Genomic DNA, 19,746 nt, shown 5'->3' on the forward strand with positions numbered 1-19,746 from the left:
AGCTGTAAGGGAATTTTTAATGCTGAAGACAAGGCAAACTAAATGAAAAAATTAAAATATAGAGGAAAGTTTAGCATAAGAAATTAGTATAGAAGTAGTTACAAGGATAGGCTTAATTGTTACTGTTCTAATGCTAGAAGTATAAGAAATATATGACTTTAAAGCATTAGTAACAATGAAGGGTTTTCATGTAATGTGAATAATTGAAACGTGATTAAACATAGATGATTTTGATGACAGAAAATACAGAGTTACGTGTTATTTAACATGGATAGAGTATTGAAGAAAAGGAAGAAATGGTTTTATATGTAAAAGGTAAGTTATCTTCTTGTTGAAGCTGAGGATATCAAAAATAACAGCAAGGAGATTAAACCCATTTGGGTTTCTATTAATGGATGCAAAAGTAAAAGGCTTTTAGTGGGAAGGAAAGTTTTCACAAACTGTTCAGGATGGCTTTTTTTTACCAATTAGTCAAAGAACCTACTAGAAACAATGCTGTTTTAGATTTACTGATAACTTCAAATATAAAAATTATTCAGAGGGTGGAAATTGGAGAGCATCTGGGTACAACTGATCATCTCTATTAAGTTTGATGTTTTGATGCAGATGAGAATAAGAAATAATGATGTTTCGGTCACAAGATTTTGAAAAACAACGTTTTGAAAGGATGCAACATAAAAGATCTCTTGTAAACTGGACTGCTGAGCCATCTGGAAACACCAGTCAGATGTGGAAAAGATATGTTGTAAACTGGACTGCTGAGCCATCTGGAAACACCAATCAGATGTGGAAAAGATCTGTTGTAAATTGGACAGCTGAGCCATCTGGAAACACCAATCAGATGTGGAAAAGATCTGTTGTAAATTGGACAGCTGAGACATCTGGAAACACCAATCAGATGTGGAAAAGATATGTTGTAAATTGGACAACTGAGTTATCTGAAGACACCAATCAGATGTGGAAAAGATCTGTTGTAAACTGGACTGCTGAGCCATCTGGAAACACCAATCAGATGTGGAAAAGATCTGTTGTAAATTGGACAGCTGAGACATCTGGAAACACCAATCAGATGTGGAAAAGATATGTTGTAAATTGGACAACTGAGTTATCTGAAGACACCAATCAGATGTGGAAAAGATCTGTTGTAAACTGGACTGCTGAGCCATCTGGAAACACCAATCAGATGTGGAAAAGATCTGTTGTAAATTGGACAGCTGAGTCATTTGGAGACACCAATCAGATGTGGAAAAGTTTTAAATATTCAAGATAAACATATTGTTTATAGTAAAAAAAAACCAGGTTGGCTCACAAAGAGTTTAAGAGACAAAATTAAAGAAATTTAAATTGAATGTTATGATAGGAGATTTAAAAGATTATAGAAGATAAATAATGTTGGTGAAACAGAAAATTAGGACATCAAAAATAATGTATGAGGAAGGTTGGCTGAAAATGTAAAAAAATAAAAGTAAGGATTTAGTTAAACACATTAAAGGTAAACAAAATATTAAAATGAAGGGAGGACCCTTGAAGGATGATAAAGGAAGGCAAATATCTGATGATTGTCAGATGGATTGGTTATTACATTTTTGCTTTTTCTTTAGTTTTTACTGATGAATATTTAAGCAGTTTTCTGCATCTTACACAATTAATAAATGGAAACGAGAACAAACAATATAACTACATTAATTCAGAGCTGGTTAAGAAAAATGGGAAGTTTAAAAAAGATAAGGCTTCTGGGCCAAATATTATGTCCCAAGGGATTTTGAAGTAGGTTGAAAACTGTATATATGACTCACTTACTACTACGTTTTCTCAGTCCTTGAGTAGTTTCCAGGTTCCACAGGATTGAAAGTTAGCTAGTGTAACCCCTCTTTTAAATCGAGGTGATAAAAATTGCTCCAGTAATTATAGACCCATTAGTCTCACATCAGTTGTGGGATAAGCTTTGGAAAAATCTATTAAAAGACACTTTGCGAAGTCATTTAACAAAGGTTAGAATTTTATTAGTAGTCAATGTGGTTTCACCAAGGGAAAATTTTGCCTCACAAATCTTTTGAAATTCTTTGAAAAGGTTTATGTAGGTAAGATTAAAGATGTAAATTTGGTGTATTTAGATTTTCAGAAAACATTTGAAAATGTGCCACATAAAAGGCTTGTGAAAATTATCTCTATTATAACTTGTGGGCGATAATTTAGCAAAATGGGTAGAAGAGTGGCTCGAGGGTTGTTGCAAATGTTGTTCAATCACACTAGATTAATGTCACAAGTGAGGTACAACAGGGCTCAGTATTAGGGTTTTTTCTATTTTTGATTTACATCGATGACATAGATGAAGGAATAGTCAATAAGTTACTTAAATTTGTTGACGACATTAAGGTTTTGCGTATTATTAGTTGTGAAGAGGATGCTGCTGATTTACAAAAGAATTTAGATTATTTACTGGGTTGATCAAATAAATGACAGATGGGTTTTAAGTACAATGAATTCAAGATAATGCATGTGGGTTATCATAACTTGAATTATAATTTCAATGGAAATATTCGTCATAGTGTAATGAAAGGAGAGGATCTTGGTGTAATAATTCATCAGTCTCCAAATACGTCCAAGCAGTGTGTTGTTCTAAGTGGTAGAACAAGTAGGACTTTACTTTGTATCTACAGAAATATTAAATACAAGTCTAAAGAAGTTATAATTTTATTGCATAGATCACGTTTGGAATATTGTGTTCGTTCTTGGGCTCCTTACCTTAGGAAAGACAATGAATGGTGCCTTAGATGAAGGGGTTGTCATACGAGAATAGGTTGAAATCTCTCAAACTGTTTTCTCTTGAATAAAAAAAGAGCTCGTGGTGGGATCTGATTGAGGTATTAAAGACTGTAAAACGAATTAATGCTGTTGATGTGTTATCTTTTTTCTTATTTAACAGTACGAGTAAGAGGACTACAGGACACAAATACAAATTTTGGCAGGGTAAGTGTCGTCTTCAACTAAGACAGTTTTTCTAATAGGGTGGTAGGCCTTTGAAATGAATTGCCTTCGAATGTTGTAAAGACAGCAAATTTAAAAAAAAAAGTTTTAAAAGTGTCTGATTAGTATATGAATTATAAGGGTTAGCTTTAGGAATTTTTAATTAATTCTTTATAGTATGCTAACGGTTACTAATATTCTGCCCGTTGATCGTTCGGTACTCTACGTTAACGGTTACTATCTTGTAGCTAGTAAAGGTTCTATATTCTATGTTAACGCTTTCTTGCATTGTGTCTGGCGAAGGTCTCGTACTCTATATTAACGGTTGCTAACTTGTAGCTATTAAAGGTTCTATATTCCATGTTAACGCTTTCTTGCATTGTGTCTGGCGAAGGTTTCGTACTCTAAATTAACAGTTGCTAACTTGCGGCTGTCAAAGGTTCTAGCAACAAAACCAAAAGCTTGGATATATAAAGGATCAATTATTTTTTCCGAGGAAAAGTCCTGGATTTTAAACCGATCCTATAAGTATAAAGTCTCAAACAGTATTACAGTAAAGATCCAGAACAAAACATACTACAAAGCATTCTGTCTCAGGTCTAATTCTTACATATGCGTAAGTATGACGTAAGTATGAGGTGAGTTGTTGTCCTGTCAGTAGTTTCTTCGGCCGCCGTACTCGTACAACCATACAAATTTAAACCACCACGAAAGGGAAGAAAACACTTGACCTTTGATCTCTGCAGCGATTATATTTTTGTTCTTTCGTGCCATGGATTTTTAACACCACCACGTGATCATTCTTACTTAAAAGGAACTACGTCTTTGGCAACGAACACAAGAGACGCTAAAAACATATTGCAGCATCAATTTAACCCTCAAATTGCCCACATTACGTTATATTGATTATACGTGTCATATTCTGCCTGTTGCAACCCACAGTGTGAGAAACTTGCCACAGAATTCTGAAAAATCATTCATTTTATCGCACTATCTAGTGCTTTATATATATATTTATGTGGCTTATGATTTCATTTGGGACCCCGTATCCAAGAAATTCGTGGCCTCACAAAACATTTGGTGTACAAACAGTTTTAAAAAGTTTATTTAAAGATCTGTTCATCGGTAATTCTAGGGTTAATAAACCTAAAACACAAGCGGGATATTCTTCTCCTTGATGAAGTATAGTATTTGTTTTTTGAATTTTGCACAAAGCTACTCGAGGGCTATCTGTGCTAGCCGTCCCTAATTCAGCAGTGTAAGACTAGAGGGAAGGCAGCTAGTCATCACCACCCACCGCCAACTCTTGGGCTACTCTTTTACCAACGAATACTGGGATTGACCGTCACATTATAACGCCCCCCACGGCTGGTAGGGCGAGCATGTTTGGCGCGACTCGGGCGCGAACCCGCGACCCTCAGATTACGAAGCGCACGCCTTAACGCGCTAGGCCATGCCAGGCCGTATAGTATTTATCACTCGTTATTTGCAAGATTCTGCACATCATGTAAGGTCATAGGTCATTTTTAAGGTAGCAAACCTTGGACCACTATTGTCGAATTACAGACTTTTGTCATTACTCCTATAATGCACACGCTTCACCAAAGTGCAGAGCGTAATCCTGCAGCAATGAAACGCAAACCGTGGATTCTTGGATTCATAGACCTGCACGCTAACCATAACGTCGCGCTCGACCCAGGTGGCTTTATTTTTAATTTATATTATTTGAAAAAAATAAAATAAAACTGTAAAGTTTATGAGAAAAAGAGATATAAGATGGCTCGACGTTCTACAGTTTCTAAATTTAAAGCGAAATAAAATTCCAGCAGGCTGCAGCGTAGCAAGTAGAAAAAACAATCACTCGTTATAAAAGATAATTTAATCTAATAACTAAGGATGAAGTTAACCCTACTTTTACTGAATGTTGTTGGAAAACAATTCTTAGTGGTAAGAACGAGGTTTTATTGGCCTATTCTATGACAACATCATTGACGTCATTCAATATCATATCCTTCGGAAATTGTGTTAATGTGCATCATATACCGAATAAGTGAAAGGCAAAGATGTAAACAATGAATAAAGTATATTTTAAATAAAACATTAACAAATTAGATCCTAAAGAGCAACAGTTGTAGGAGTAAATGCAACGTTTTCACGCATATGGAGTTACTCCTCAGAGTATAGAAATTAGACCACAGCAAAGGTTCTTACGCAAACCTAGATTTGACGTGCAGGGTCAGCATTTTGAGTAAGCGAGTCATTTTATGCCTTTGAAGGATACGAAAAATTATAAATATGTAACAAAAATTTCCCTACATAATGTAGCAAACAAGCATTGTGCTACGGATATAAATAATCGGAAAACATTCAGTTTGAAAACTGTATAACATGGTCTAGGCTGGTGCCAAGTTTTATGAAAGTCACCCTTCACATCAGAGTACAAAAGAATATGTGTGTTAACGGCCACGTACCACAGACGCAATCATAGATGCCTTACGGGTAGACCAAGAACAGCAACCAATATTAACATTAGTCATTCATGATTGTTTGTCACAATTTTGTATGTTTATGACACCTGCATTTGCACTTATAACTTCGGTTGTGGTAAACCGATTTTGTCTAAAATGTTTCATTTGTTAATGCCCAAACCTTTCAAATTAACGTTCTAAGATTGTGACGTCAAGTTATAAACGTTTCGAACAAAATTATCTTGAAGAGGACGTTGAAAGACTTCAGTGACATTGTCACAGGGTCAGCCCATAATACCTCAATCCATCTCGTAATCTGAGGGTCGTGGGTTCGAATCCCCGTTAGACCAAACGTGCTCGCCCTTTCAGCCATGGGGGCGTTATAATATGAAGGTCAATCCCAGCATTCGTTGGTAAAAGAGTAGCCTAAGAGTTGGCTGTGGGTGGTGATAAATAGCTACCTTCCCTCTAGTCTTAGACTGCAAAATTAGGCACGTCTAGCACATAGAGTCCTAGTGTATCTTTGCGCGAAATTCAAAACAAACCAAACTAATCCACACAACTAACATACTTCTCGATTTCCGAATTATTTCTCCGTTAATGAATGTTTGAATTTACTAGTTTATGTAGATTCGTAACTAATGTTTAACTTTCCACGTTTAATATTGAAAACTAAATTTTTTTTTATATATATCCTGATAACTTTAAGTACATTTTGCTTATAATATCTCAATCAATCCTTGATGTTAGAAAAACACGTGAGTTGAAGAAATTAACTTAACACAGAAATATCATATTCTATGTAATATCGTATCTTTAAAGGGATGGTACTTGTCGAAATCAACAGTTCTGAGGTGCGTCGGTTAAACACATATATATATTAAAGCCTTTAACACCCTTCATGATTTCGAAACTAGTGAAATAATTATTAGCTAATGCTACAGTTTTAAACACCTAAACTGAAAAGATGAAAATCTAGCTATCTGTATATATATATATAGACATATCAGTTTGTTGTAACCCAAAACCAGCCGAAATAAAAATAAATAAAAATTTAAAAACGCTGCACCAATTGAAAGGATCACAGGGTACTGGTTATAACGCCCCCCAGTGGCTCAGTGGTATGTCTGCGGACTTACAACGCTAAAAACCGGGTTTCGATGCCCGTGGTGGGCAGAGCACAGCTAGTCCATTGTGTAGCTTTGTGCTTAATTCAAAACAAAAACAACAACTAGCTATAATGTGGGTCCTTTGCAGTCACCGCCAAAATCTCGGGCACATTCTATAACCCACATTATAATTGGGCACATTCTATAACCCACATTATAATTGGGCACATTCTACAACCCACATTATAATTGGTGCCCTGGGATCTTTTAAATTAATGCAGTTTTTGTCAGCTTCTTTTTGGTTACAGCAGACTAATATAATTAGTCAGAGGTTTGGATTTACTGTTTTTAACGCAGTCCTTCCTTTTAATTTTGTCTATATACATATATATATATACACACATAGGATTGTAATGTGATGATGCAAATGTCTAAGTTAACTTGTTTACAGAAGTTATATTAGAGGCATGTAAATAAAAATACACGTATATACATTTTTGTTGTTTGACACATTTTAAATCATTCCACAATTTTTGTCCAATATTTACTTCAATTCTAGCGACATGCCTTTCACAGCCATGCGAAGGGCCGGCATGGCTTAGTGGTTAAAGCTAAGGCACTCGACTCGTAGTCCGAGGGTCGCAGGTTCGAATCCCCATCATACCAAACAAGCTCGCCTTTTCAGCCTTGACGGCGTTATAATGTGATGGTCAATCCCACTATTCGTTGGTAAAAAAAGTAGCCCAAGAGATGGCGGTGGATGGTGATGACTAGCTGTCATCCCTCTAGTTCCTCACTGCTAAACTAAAGACGGCTAGCGCAGATAGTCCTCGTGTAGCTTTGAGCGAAATTCAAAAACCAAGCCATGCGAAAACTTGTGGTTAGCGTTCCGGGATATGGATTTAATCTTCCCAGATTGGAGTCCCGTTATCAGAAGAAAAAAAAAGCACCCTGCAACTTTCGGGTCTTGGGTGCGTTATCAAAAAACAATGATCTCAGCCTCCCACTATTCGGTGTAACAAAGACTTCCCAAGAGTTAATAGTGGAGGGGTATTGTTTGTTCACTTGTTTTTACAATTCCGCGCAAAGCTACACAAGGGTTATCTGCGCTAGATATTTCATATCTTAAGCTAGTCATCATCACCAGTATCTGTACATGAAATGGTACTAGGAAGTGATGGCGGCACGTATAAGAGACTTGGGAAACTTAGCCCCCTCAATTGAGTGAAAAAAGATAATTTATCCTGCAACGCCAGAGGGACCTTCCTTCTCCAACACCGGTCGTAGAGAAACAAACACAGTTAAAATAAAATATTCCTTACAGAGCATTTGTTCTCGCTAACTCAAAAGTATTATGCAATATTTGTGCCCAAACGAAAGACTTCAGCGCCACCTATATTGATAAGCCACAGTTTCACTATATTTTATTTATTTTCCACGAATAATGAAGATCGCTAGAGTTCAGAAGTTATTCATATATGTTTTAAACTTAAGCCAACTACCAGTAAAGTCCTATATTTTCCTTACAATTAACTTTCTTAATGCTGTTCGCACCTTAACAGTTGTTGCCCCAAAACTAAATGTAAATAAATATATATAGCACCTAGACCACTTACTATGACTGTCGTATTCCAGTCAGCTTTATAAGAGCTGTCTCGTCGATTCTGTATATGGCAAATATAGTGTGATTCATATAGCTTATTCCCCTTTGATTTCACTCACGGATTCTTAGAACAATTTCAACACATTTTTTAGCTCATTATGCACCATGAAAACACTAGAATAAAATGTTAAGAAACAAAGGTTACTTTTGTGTGGCTGAATAAAATAACAATTGCGTGTTTTGTAAGACGACAGAATGACCTCGAAATATTAGATAAAACAGATGTACATAAGCATGTGACACATGTTAACAGACACGTTGATGAACTTAGTAGTGGCACCAAAGAATTGAGATTAGGAGAGTAACAAATCTTCGATTTTTTGCTGGCGACATATACAGCTATATAATAACAGATATATGTCGAATTCAAAGGGTCGTTTCAAGTGGAACTCCGTTATAACGAGCGTTAGGGTGTTTCATAGTAATTTAAAGAATCAAAAATTAGTTTTTGTTTCTTTGCTTTCAGAGCAAATCCGCACTGGACAACCTGCTATTTCAAGAGCGGGGATTCAAACCTCGGATAGCATTGTAAGCTCATAGACTTACTGTTATCTCATTGGGTTTTGTTTGTTTGTTTGTTTGTTTGGGAATTTCGCACAAAGCTACTCGAGGGCTATCTGTGCTAGCCGTCCCTAATTTAGCAGTGTAAGACTAGAGAGAAGGCAGCTAGTCATCACTACCCACCGCCAACTCTTGGGCTACTCTTTTACCAACGAATAGTGGGATTGACCGTCACATTATACACCCCCACGGCTGGGAGGGCGGGCATGTTTAGCGCGAACCCGCGACCCTCGGATTACGAGTCGCACGCCTTACGCGCTAGGCCATGCAGGGCCATATCATTGGGGTAATGTGGATAAAAACTAGTGATTCAGCGGTAAGATTGAAGGTTGAAGGCCTGTGATGCTAAAAAAAACTGGGTTTCATGGTTAACACAGCATAGATAACCCCATTGTGTAAAGCTGTGCTGAACAACAAACATGACCCGGCATGGCCAGATGGTTAAGAAACTCGACTCGTAACCTGAGGGTCGTGGGTTCGAGTCCATGTCACACCAAAAGTGCTCGTCCTTTCAGCAGTGGGGGCGTTATAATATGACGTTCAATTCCACTATTCGTTAGTAAAAGAGTAGCCCAAAAGTTGGCGGTGGGTGGTGATCACTAGCTGCCTTCCCTCTCTTTTACACTGCTAAATCAGGGATAGTTAGCGCAGATAACCCTTGTGCAGTTTTGCGCGAAATTTAAAACAAACAAACAAAAACGCACTGATTAAAACTAATCAAAGTTGAACATATTACTTTCTATCCATACGTTTCGTGGTTAAAAACCTCACGTATTATTAAAGTAATAGGCTTATTTTTTAATTTGTATTTACATAAAAAGAGCTACAAGGAAACAAAATCCATGTTTTAAGTGAATTATGTTTACTATTTCCAGCAATAATAAATAATCGAAATACATAAAAAGTATGAACAGCAATATTAAGAAATATGATCGTATAAACAGTGTGTGTAGTACGTATATGGCAATTTGCCAACAGTACCACAGGGGTATGTCTGAGGACTTTTACTGCTAGAAACGGGGTTTCGATACCCGTGATACATATGATTAATAGCTTCCTATCATATTGTCCTACTCCTAAAACAACAACCTTAGCCACTTGATCCTGCAGCGTCAACAACAGAAGATGTGTTATGCTCTGATTTGTATATCTTTGGTAACAACGGACAAGAGCTCACGGTCAGCAAGAAGTCGAGATACGACAAGTCCACCATTTCCCATCTGAGCTACATTAGTCACAATGACACAAGTACAATAAAATCCTGTTAGGCAAAAGCTATAAAACTGCTATTAAATAGAAAACCATTCACTGAAATTTAATTATTTCTACCTACAAAACGACCAAAGACAAGCGTGGTTACTCCAAGCAGCACGATGGAAACAGCATAGGTTAAGGGTTAGCTATTACCCCACCACCACCACCACCACCACAAATCTGGTGTGTCTCTTCTCTTCGCCAGCGTAGTATACTAACCGGTTGAAGTGAATTATACATAAACCAGACCAAATTTGGCGTGAGGTTTGGGGAGAAACAGTGAGCGCGAAAGATATTTAACTGAACTGGATATCTGCATCTTCTCAAATAAATGTTGTACATCTTACTGACTAGGGAAGAGCTCACGTTGTTGAGGTCAAGAAACTCGTGCACACAAGCTTGAGACTTCACGCGAATGAAAACACATCGTCCCTGCTAAGCGCGTTGTTGTGATAGAATATATGTATATGCAGTTCTGGAAATAATTACGGAAACCTGTAAGCACTACAAATACAGGATTCACAAACAGTAAATAGTAACAAACAGACAGAGAACTTATTAATTGCGAAAAACATTATCACAGAAAGTACGAAAAAAGAGTCAATAAATCGCAGAATGCACTGCTACGTTGAATATGGGTCCTTTGTTTTACACACACGATTACGTCTTGTTTACATGCTGTCATTCAGTCTCCCAATGAAATACTGTTCGAAATATCCTAGCTGTTTTATTTCTGACAATTTAGTCAGTTTGTTTTTGTTTTTTTTAATTTTGCGCAAAACTACACGAGGGCTATCTGCGCTAGCCGTCCCTAATTTAGCAGTGTAAGACTAGAGGGAAGACAACTAGTCATCACCACCCACCGCCAACTCTTGGGTTATTCTTTTACCAACGATTAGTGGGATTGACCGTAACATTATAACGCCCCCACGGCTGAAAGGGCGAGCATGTTTGATGCGACCGGGACTCGGCCCGCGACTCTCAGATTACGAGTCGAACGCCTTAACACACTTGGCCATGCCGGGCCCAGTTGTGTAAGGCTAGAGGATATGTTTGTTTTTAAATTTCGTGCAAAGCCACACAAGGGCTATCTTCGCTAGCAGTCCCTAATTTAGTAGTGAGAGACAAGAGAATATGTTTGTTTTTATTTCAGACTTACAACACTAGAAACCGGGTTTCGATACCCATGGTGGGCAGAGCACACATAGCTCATTGGTTAACTCTGTGCTTAATTACAAACAAACGGACAAAGTGCATCATAGAATTGCTGGAATTATAATAGCTTTTAAGTGAAAGTTAAAAAAAAAAAGAAGACGGTATTATAACAACAGTGCCATATTGGCAATATCCACTGCTGACGAGGCCGTTTGGCCCATTATCAGGGTTCTTTTAGGCCGGCTAGGATATGATAAACTTAGTAGTGGTTGAGTCACTACTTCTATTATTGAAGTGCTTAAATAACATCTGAAATGAGATAATAAAGTGTAATTTTTTATGATGAAACCTTTTCTGATAAGTCATGAAACTTAGGGAATGATATGGTGAATAAGAACCTACCTGTACTTGTCAGAAATTGGGGTGCCATCAATTTTATGTATATCACCGAAACCGTTTTTCGAGATACCATTCCAAGTGTTTTCTGATTCTCCACTCTACTTTACTGTAGGTGTTATATTTTGAATAAACTATTGCTCATTGTTTTCGAAATTTTAAATTTGATTTACATGTAAAGAAACACAACTCCAACTTGGCTCATTCGACTGTTTGTGGTCCTGTGCCAATTTCAACCTTCACTCTTCAAGCAGACAAACGCCCGTTTAAACCACCTCATGCTAAAGTATATCTCCAGATAACATTCTCGTTTACAGAATGGTTGTATGCAAGATTTTTGCTCGACCACTGTCTAACTCATAACTACAATATCCTGAGATACTTAACATCACGTTTGAACAGTTTCGGTTTTCTATCCTGACCTAGGACCGGCATGGCCATGTGGGTTGAGGCACTGGTCTCGTGATCCAAGGGTCGCAGGTTCGAATCCCCGTCACACCAAACACGCTCACCCTTTCAGCGATGGGGGCGTTATAATGTGATGGTCACTCCCATTATTTGTTGGTAAAAGAATAGACCAAGAGTTGGCGGTGGGCGATGATGACTACCTACTTTTCCTCTTGTTTTACACTGGTAAATTAAGGATGGGTAGCGCAGATAGCCATCGTGTAGCTTTGCGCGAAATTTCAAAACCAATCGACGAAACAAACAGTCTTTTTCTCGTAAATAAAAGTGTTTTTTTTTTACCTAAGTAAACAGATCGTGAATAAATCGTTAAAAGAAGACAACTGCTGGGTTTCAACTACATAAAATACAGCACGCAGTGAATTTCCAAACTTGTGAAGGCCTAAATTAAGTAGCTAGCAATGAGCACAGAAGGGAAATATTTAGACTTGTTAGAAATTGATTGATTGTTTGTTCAGAATTGAGCACAAAGCTACACAATGGGCTATCTGTGCTGTGACCTCCACAGGTATCGTAACCCGGATTATAGCAGTATGAATCTGCAGACATTCTGCTGTGCCACTGGGGGTGAGGCGTTGTTATAAATACCTGTTCAGCGATGATTTCTTGATCAACGCCAAGGTGATTTGAAGTGACACAAAAATTTGAAAAGTAATTTTTGGAACAAAAATAAGGTAAGCATCTATAGGCCATACGGATTTAGCACCAGCGTCGAGAGTACTTGCTTTCGACAGAAGGACGTTAATCTGGTATTCCTGTTGAGCGGAACTTTGTTATTTTTGGCAGGCCAGGACCTCCTATACCTGCAACATTAACGTCATCACTAAAAACAGTGATGTTTTTAATATTAGCCACAGGAAACACTAACGTGGTCTGTCACCTCGAGAAACAGCAGTTAGACCGTTAGGCCTAAAGGGACTAGTGTTACAACAAATACTCACTTAAAAAAACCTAAAAAAAAACTAATTAAAGATAACTAGTTCGCTATGCACAACAAATATTGGAGGCCAACAAAGCAATTATTGTTAAATAGTTTATAGAAATGTGCTTTAACATTACAAGGGTATGAGTCCACTATTGGTACTTCTTGGGTTAAGAAAACCCAAAACGTCACTTGCATGTTTGTTTCTTCCCCGTTGAATCAGGCATTTTTAGTAATGTGTCTGCTTGTCTCAAAACGTAATAACAGTGTTTTAACAATGTTGCATGAAAGTAAATTAAAGTTAGGATGACAAATTACAACCACCATAATAATTTATACCTCTAGCCTCTAAACAAAAGCAATTGACGAAACACTTTTTGCATGTAGTTCGCAAGCTTACACGTGTTGAAATTTTTTTAAACAGTAAAACGTAAGCATTCTTTGGAACTTTCCTTTTATTATTGCCATTTTTAGATTTTATTTTTCGAATTTCGCGCAAAGCTATACAAGGACTATTTGCGCTAGCTGTCCTAAATTTGGCAGTGAAAGACTAAAGTCAGCATCACTCATCGCCAACTCTTGAGCTAACATTTTATCAACGAATAGCGGGATTGACCGTCGCGTTATAATGCCCCCACGGTTGAAAGGGCGAACATGTTTGGTGTGACAGATATTCGAACCCAGGACCCTCTGATTACCTGGCCATGCCGGGCCCACTTGCAGATAATATGACAAGGAAACTGATGCATAAGTTTTTTTGAGGTATGTACCACTCTTTTCTATTATAACTGCGACACCATTTTCGCGCATTATTGAAGCTTCATTGATGATTTCCCGAGATATTTAACGTGAATTGTAAACCCCTTTCTCCTAGGTACATTTTAGTAGCAGAAAACAGTTTAAATGCGTTGTTCTCAAATTTAACTTTCATCCTGCAATCACTCTTTATCAAAAATAATACAAGCACATCTACCCAAAATATACATTTTTTTTACCAGATATATATGTATACACAGACAGACAAACATTCTACGGCAAAAACATGTTATTCTGTCCTTAACAGAACTGAAAGTTAAGTTATTTCAATGAATGACCTACATCACGTTAATATTCAGCTTACAGTTTTAAAGAGCTGATAATTAAGGTACTTGACTGAATTGATACAAAATAACATGATATATAAAGCGTTTACATCTCTGCGAAACTAGTTATAAAGGAGAAATTAGGAATTGCCGAGTTTATTAGATATCTTATTTTGTTCCTTGGTTCATTTAGTTACAACCCTCGAGTGTTCTTGCTGGATTTATCTAGTTATGATCTTTGGTGCTCTTGTTGGAGTCATCTGGTTAAGATACTTTGTTGCTGGATTAATTTAGATACCATCCTTAGTGTTCTTACTAAATTCATTTAGTTACCATCCTTAGTGTTCTTACTGAATTCATTTAGTTACCATCATTTGTGTTCTTGTTGGAGTCATCTGGTTAAGATCCTTTGTTGCTGGATTAATTTAGATACCATCCTTAGTGTTCTTACTGAATTCATTTAGTTACCATCATTTGTGTTCTTGTTGGAGTCATCTGGTTAAGATCCTTTGTTTCTGGATTAATTTAGATACCATCCTTAGTGTTCTTACTGAATTCATTTAGTTACCATTATTTGTGTTCTTGTCAGAGTCATCTGGTTAAGATCCTTTGTTGCTGGATTAATTTAGATACCATCCTTAGTGTTCTTACTAAATTCATTTAGTTACCATCATTTGTGTTCTTGTTGGAGTCATCTGGTTAAGATCCTTTGTTGCTGGATTAATTTAGATACCATCCTTAGTGTTCTTACTAAATTCATTTAGTTACCATCCTTAGTGTTCTTACTGAATTCATTTAGTTACCATCATTTGTGTTCTTGTTGGAATCATCTGGTTAAGACCCTTTGTTGCTGGATTAATTTAGATACCATCCTTAGTGTTTTTACTAAATTCATTTAGTTACCATCATTTGTGTTCTTGTTGGAGGCATCTGGTTAAGATCATTTGTTGCTGGATTAATTTAGATACCATCCTTAGTGTTCTTACTGAATTCGTTTAGATATCATCCTTGCTGGAGTCATCTAGCTATCGTTCTTTGTTACTTAATTCATCTAATTACCTTCCTATGATGCTGAGTTCATCTAGATATCTTTTTCTGTTGACATAGATCATCTACATACGACCCCTTGTTGCTGAATTAATCTAGATATCATCCTTTGATTTTTGTGTAGTCATTTTTCCAGCAAAGACGTTAAGTCTCTGTTTCAATTCGTTCCATTAATGGCACAAAAAAGACCCAGGAAATAACACACGTATCATGCAAAACAGCGTGACAAAAATAAAACAACTTCCTTGATGAGCATTAGGCCGGAAGAAGTGCAATGCTTATTCCTTTCCATACGCCACGTGGACAACCCTTTCGAGTAAACAAACAGCTTCATTAAACTGCATAAGAACGTTCAACGTCAAATAATGATTGGACACTATTAATCTTACACCAACATTAAATTATCTCTGCTATTTACAAGAAAGAGAAACCGCACCAGAATCACTACTCTACATTCACTTTTATTGATAAATAAAAAAAAATATTTTTCGACCACGTGAAAACCAAAACCAAATTAATTTGTCGACTTCGAAATTAATTAATATTTATCATAACTGTACCGCTTCTAACTTTCCACTTAATATCATGAAGCTTACTGAAATATGCCCCCAATGGCATAGCGGCAGCTCTGTGGACTTACAACCCTAGAAATCGGGTTTCGATACCCGTGCCAGGTTTTTTGTGTGTTTTTTTAATTTCGCACAAAGCTACTCGAGGGCTATCTGTGCTAGCCGTCTCTAATTTAGTAGTGTAAGAGTAAAGGGAAGGCAGCTAGTCATCACCACCCAGCGCCAACTCTTGGGCTACTCTATATACCAACGAATAGTGGGATTGACCGGACATTATAACGCCCCCACGGCTGAAAGGGTGAGCATGTTAGGCGCGACGGGGATGCGAACCCGCGACCCTCAGATTACGAGTCGCACGCTTTAACACGCTTGGCCATGCCGGGCCCCCGTGCCCGGCGTGGGCAAGTTGTTAGGGCATTCATCTCTTCAAGTACAAGGTGATCGAAGAATTTGGAAGTGGATCCGCCATTTTAAAAATGTGTGTGGAATTCTTGTTTCAAAGTTGTTTGTGGAATTTCACCTAGTTAAGTCTTCCTCCCAGAATCACCTACGTACAACCAATGGCTTTATGCCGCCAATTCAGGCCAAGCGTGATCTAGTACGTCGAGCTAAAAATCGAAAGGTTCAAGGTTCGATCCGTGATATGCCACTGACACTTACAGCTGTACGACAGTTATAACTTTAACAGAGTAGGTGTATATTAAGCAGAATATGGTTGATCTGTCACTTTCTCTCTTTGGTTAACAGAGTAAACTAATGACATCTGAAGCTGGAGAACTTTGACCTCTTGGTTTAGGCTATATCTTTTTTTTTTATTCTTACCTTAACTTGGGAGAGCAGTCGCCTTCCCACAACTGTCTGCAGGCAGTGAAGGGTGATATAGATGTGGGGCGCTGTGGTCATTAAGAGTTACTCATTTTCATTCATATGTCTCTGTAGAGATACACTGAAAATATTTGTTTAATATTCCTAACGTTAAACTGGTTTGGTTTGTTTCGAATTTCGCGCAAAACTACACGAGGGTTATCTCCGCAAGCCGTCACTAATTTAGCAGTGTAAGACTAGAGGGAAAGCAGCTAGTCACCACTACCCTGGCCCGGCATGGCCAAGCGCGTTAAGGCGTGCGACTCGTAATCCGAAGGTCACGGGTTCGCATTCACGTTGCGCCAAACATGCTCGCCCTTTCAGCCGTGGGGGCGTTATAATGTAACGGTCAATCCCACTATTCGTTGGTAAAAGAGTAGCCCAAGAGTTGGTGGTGGGTGGTGATGACTAGCTGCCTTCCCTCTTGTCTTACACTGCAAAATTAGGGACGGCTAGCACAGATAGCCCTCGAGTAGCTTTGTGCGAAATTTAAAAACAAACAAACACCACTACCCATCGCCAACTCTTGGGCTACTTTTTTACCAACGAATAGTGGAATTGAACGTCACATTATAATGACTCTGACGGCTGAAAGAGCGAGCACGTTTGGTATGACGGGGATTCGAACCCGCGACCCTGTCATTGCGAGTCGAACGACTTAACCCGCCTGGTTATGCCAGGCCTCATGTCCAACTTCCAGCGCAAAGATCATGATGTGAATCTAAAGCTTTATTGACCACCCCCCAACCCGTCCTAGTGATAGGTGCTAGCGAGTAGAACTAAGTATACAAACTTTATCAAGAGAAGCACGTTTCGTTTGTGAAATGACAAAAAACAAAACTGAAACTGAAAATATTCCAGAAATTCCATGACTGATGTCATTAATTTTCTTTCGTTTCTAAATGCAAACGCCCCCCGCTAGTACAGCGGTAAGTCTACGGATCTACAACGCTAAAATCGGGGGTTTGATTCCTCTCGGTGGGCTCAGCAGAAATCCCGATGTGACTTTGCTATAAGAAAAACACACACATACACATTTCTAAATGCAGGAAAACCACAAACATACACAAGTTGTTGTTTTTTTTTCAAAATTTTCCTTTGATCAGTTTCAATACGTTTTCAACTTCTAAACTTTACTACTTTGATACTACTAGGTATCTGTAACGCATTAGCAACGCTTAAGATGCGAAGCTAGTTATACGATTTACAAAATTCCCATTCTCTGGACCAAATTTGCTCAGTTAGAAAATTACAATTAGTGTGGGCTTCTAGGTGGTCTTGATAAGGCAGTCTGTTGTAAGTGAACATAAAAAAACAACAGCTTTCATATCTCTAAAAGACATCTTAGCACTTTACTCTAAAAGCCGTTTAACTTCTCTTCTTTCAACACGTTAATATGTCGTGTAGTGTTACAAGCTTTTACACCATCACACCAGTTAACACCCCGACAAAGCTTATAATTATGAACAAAATATATGAATAAATGTTGTAAATTAGTAAATAGTCCTACGTACAAAAGCAAATATCGTGTACGCTCCAGTGGAAACGTGAAAAAGAAAGCACTTCCTTACGAACTTAGCAAGAAGGACTGTAATTAGAAACCCAAACAGACATTTCATCAGTTTACGTTATGAGTTGGTTTGTTTTGTTTGTTTGTTTTTGAATTTCGCACAAAGCTACTCGGGGGCTATCTGTGCTAGCCGTCCCTAATTTAGCACTGTAAGACTAGAGGCAAGGCAGCTAGTCATCACCACCCACCGCCAACTCTTGGGCTACTCTTGTACCAACGAATAGTTGGATTGACCGTCACATTATAACTCCCTCACGGCTGAAAGGGCGAGCATGTTTGGCGCGACTGGGATGCGAACCCGCGACCCTCAGATTAGGAGTCGCACGCCTTAACACGCGTGGCCATTCCGAGCCCCGTTATGAGTTGGTTTTATGTTTTCCTTAAAACAGTCCTGACGAAAACAAATTATCGCAGGTGCAAATTCTATAGTACTAGTGCTTATGTGAGTCGTTCTAGTCATGGTTATTCGCTGTTAACTGTTGACAAAGGCACCGGTAAAAACAAACAAACAAACACAACCTATTGGGTATTTTATCTTGGACCAACATCTACAGTTTTTTTTAGCCGTGGCACAATAGCTCATAGAATGGCTCTGAGTATGTTGTTTTTTTTATAGTACAATAGTTAGCTCACAGCTCTATCTAACAACCTATTGGGTATTTTATCTTGGACCAACATCTACAGTTTTTTTTAGCCGTGGCACAATAGCTCATAGAATGGCTCTGAGTATGTTTTTTTTTTATAGTACAATAGTTAGCTCACAGCTCTATCTAACAACCTATTGGGTATTTTATCTTGGACCAACATCTACAGTTTTTTTTAGCCGTGGCACAATAGCTCATAGAATGGCTCTGAGTATGTTTTTTTTTTTATAGTACAATAGTTAGCTCACAGCTCTATCTAACAACCTATTGGGTATTTTATCTTGGACCAACATCTACAGTTTTTTTAGCCGTGGCACAATAGCTCATAGAATGGCTCTGAGTATGTTTTTTTTTTATAGTACAATAGTTAGCTCACAGCTCTATCTAACAACCTATTGGGTATTTTATCTTGGACCAACATCTACAGTTTTTTTTAGCCGTGGCACAATAGCTCATAGAATGGCTCTGAGTATGTTTTTTTTTATAGTACAATAGTTAGCTCACAGCTCTATCTAACAACCTATTGGGTATTTTATCTTGGACCAACATCTACAGTTTTTTTTTTTAGCCGTGGCACAATAGCTCATAGAATGGCTCTGAGTATGTTTTTTTTTTTATAGTACAATAGTTAGCTCACAGCTCTATCTAACAACCTATTGGGTATTTTATCTTGGACCAACATCTACAGTTTTTTTAGCCGTGGCACAATAGCTCATAGAATGGCTCTGAGTATGTTTTTTTTTTTATAGTACAATAGTTAGCTCACAGCTCTATCTAACAACCTATTGGTATTTTATCTTGGACCAACATCTACAGTTTTTTTTAGCCGTGGCACAATAGCTCATAGAATGGCTCTGAGTATGTTTGTTTTTTTTTATAGTACAATAGTTAGCTCACAGCTCTATCTAACAACCTATTGGGTATTTTATCTTGGACCAACATCTACAGTTTTTTTTTTAGCCGTGGCACAATAGCTCATAGAATGGCTCTGAGTATGTTTTTTTTTTTAT

General features: G+C 37.7%; 1 protein-coding gene across 9 annotated transcripts in view; it reads right to left on the reverse strand.

Annotated features, from left to right (window-relative positions):
• Positions 1-19,746, reverse strand: part of LOC143240776 (uncharacterized) — a 246,700-nt gene that overhangs the window by 193,751 nt on the left and 33,203 nt on the right. Inside the window, exon 1 of one of the 9 annotated variants that reach the window (XM_076483808.1) lies at positions 8,161-8,256. The exons of 7 other annotated variants lie outside the window; for them this stretch is intronic. The gene's annotated coding sequence lies outside the window, so the exon portion shown is untranslated. Of the gene's footprint in view, positions 1-8,160; positions 8,257-19,746 lie in introns of those variants that run through there. One more of the 9 variants, XM_076483807.1, reaches the window with a different exon arrangement.

Source organism: Tachypleus tridentatus, chromosome 13 (assembly GCF_004210375.1).
Source record: "Tachypleus tridentatus isolate NWPU-2018 chromosome 13, ASM421037v1, whole genome shotgun sequence".
NCBI classification, from domain to species: Eukaryota; Metazoa; Arthropoda; class Merostomata; order Xiphosura; family Limulidae; genus Tachypleus; species Tachypleus tridentatus.